Here is a 2,385-nt window from a genome sequence, read left to right as displayed (position 1 = left end):
CTGCTCTCTGACCTCTGCTTCCACGGGATGTTGATGCCGTTGGGAGGGCACGACCAGAGTACAGATGTTGGGAGTTAGGAGGGGAAGGAAGTGAGATGGGCGCCAGGCCTTAGAGCTCAGGCAGCCTCTCCCCCCTTCCCTCTTTTGTGTCACTGAAGTCTGGAGGGGAAGTGACTTGCCAAGGGCCATACAGCGGAGGCCCCATCTGTCAGCCCTCCCTGTGTATAATTCATTCACCTCTTCATTTTTCGAGTTCTGAGGATAGGGGCGGAGATTCCCTGAACCCAGAGGAAGCACCCTAATGGGACCTTCGTTTTCTCCAGTGCTGTTAGGTGGTTGGCCTAACCTTTGTGGCCTGTGGCCTTCCAGGCCCTCCAGTAGCAAAGGACTGTGGTGTGGGAGGTTGGGCTCCTCTGTGTGGCGTCCATGGTGTATGTCTTGTGAGGCTCTGCTGGAGGGAAGGTGAGGACCCAGGAGTCTGGCCCAGAAAGGGTTAAGCTCTCCGACCCTGGAGGTGCCCGCAGCAGCTCTGATTCCTGAGAGGTTTTGCTGGGAGCCTGAGCAAACGGGTGTGAAGGTTGGAACGGTGTGGGGCCAAGACCCTGGGCTGCACTGGACCCAGTCGAGACGCCACAGCCTGCCCTCGTTCTTCCCTCTTATGATCCGGGCCTCAGTTTCTTCGTCGGTGAAGTGGTGGTTTGAAATCCTTTCCAGCTCCTTCTGGAGAGGTGGAGCACTGACCCCATGGCTTTGCTGTTTGTCTTTTCCATCTGCTCACCCTCCCCTCATGCCCTTCACAGCTTGACTGCTGTGCCTAGAGAGGAAGGGCAGGACAGGCCCCAGAGCCTCCTTCCCACTGGGGCTGGCCCTGGTCACTTCGTCACCTGCACGTTGGTGACCCTGTGTCCTTCTCCACTCCCTGCCTCACCCCTTCTCCTGAATCCCAGGCCTGCACCGGGCCACTTCGGTCTAAGGTGTTGTGCTGATGAGTGTGTCAGCTGTTAAAGGCTCAGGGATGACACGTGAGGCCCAGCTCGTACCTGCGTGTGAAGAGAGGACACGGCACCTCCAGGTGCTGTGAGGGAGGAGGAGTCTGGCCAGGTACAGGCCCCGTAGGTAACTCTGGGTGGCAGGCAGGTGGGCTCCTGAACCCCAGAGGGAGGCTCGGAGGAGGGGAGTTGGTGGCTGTGTTCATGGCAGCAAGAGGGGGTGGGCAACTGATGCTTTACTGCCTTGTACCCCTTACCTCACTGCAGTATTGGACCAGCAAGGCACTAGCGAAGCAAACAAGGCGTTCCCAGCCGGCAGCCCCTCCTAGTGCAGGTGGGGAAGCTGCTCTAGCCCCACCGCCCCTACCCAGGCCCAAGCCGATGCCTGACCTACTTCAGCTGTGTCAGGAACCACTGGGTCTTCCTGAGGTGGTGAATTATTTAGTTGGGGCGCCTGGGCCTTTCTGAGAGGGGTTAAGAAAGCTGCTCCATAATTTAAAGGCCCCTGCTCCTCTGGCTTCCCTGGGGGGCCTCCTTCACTCTTTACTAAGCAGGGTCCAGGCCTGCATCTGAGAGGAGAGGAGCCCGGAAGGGGAGGGAGGCCCTGAGGCCATCCCAGAGGGGGCTTTCCAGCTGGACTGGGGCCTTTTCTCAGGGTGAGGGCTCCAGAGAAAGGCGTTAGTGGACAGTCACGTACGGACTGAACTTGTGGAATTGAGGAGCCCCGAATAGTTAACGGGCTTCCTGGCCAGGACACAGGGAAGCTGGGGTCAGAAGCAGCCAGGTCCTAACTCCGCATCCCGTGCTCTTTCCAGAAAGGTGTTTAATCCTGATCTGATTACAGGTAAAAGGCTTGTTTCTTTTCTGAAGGGAGTTTGGGCATCTGGGAATAACCAGGGGTCTTTTGCTCAGGGGTCCCCTCCCAGCAGCACTGACATCTCCCCTGCAGCAGAGGAGGCCATCCTCCCAGGTACTCGCGCCTCCTGCCCCTTCACACACAAATGAGGCTGGTGCTCCGTGGATGCTTGTTGAGGTACCAGGAGCCTGAGCTGCCCGCTGTGCCCTGGCCTGAAGCCAGCTCTGTGTTTCCTGGGACAAAGATGATGCTCATCATCCCAACTGGGCCATCCTTGGGTGCTGCTGCCCGGCCAGCATTTTTAGGGATGTGACTTTTATCTTGGAGCCTTCACAGGTGAGCAGGTTCCACCACCTTTGGAACTTCCAGGCTGTGTGGCCTGACATTGAGCTTCCTGGGAGTCAGTGCAGGGTAAAGGCCTCCATGGGGGCCTGAGGTCTCAAGAGGGACTAGGCTCACTGGTCCCTCGCCCTTTCCACCTGGCCCTGCCTGTCATGCATGTGCCCAGCATAGCTCCATTTCCTGGGGTCTTGAATAAAG

This window comes from Ceratotherium simum, chromosome 3 (genome assembly GCF_057802395.1).
Source record: "Ceratotherium simum simum isolate JZ-2026a chromosome 3, ASM5780239v1, whole genome shotgun sequence".
NCBI lineage: Eukaryota > Metazoa > Chordata > Mammalia > Perissodactyla > Rhinocerotidae > Ceratotherium > Ceratotherium simum.
This window is presented reverse-complemented; position numbering follows the sequence as displayed.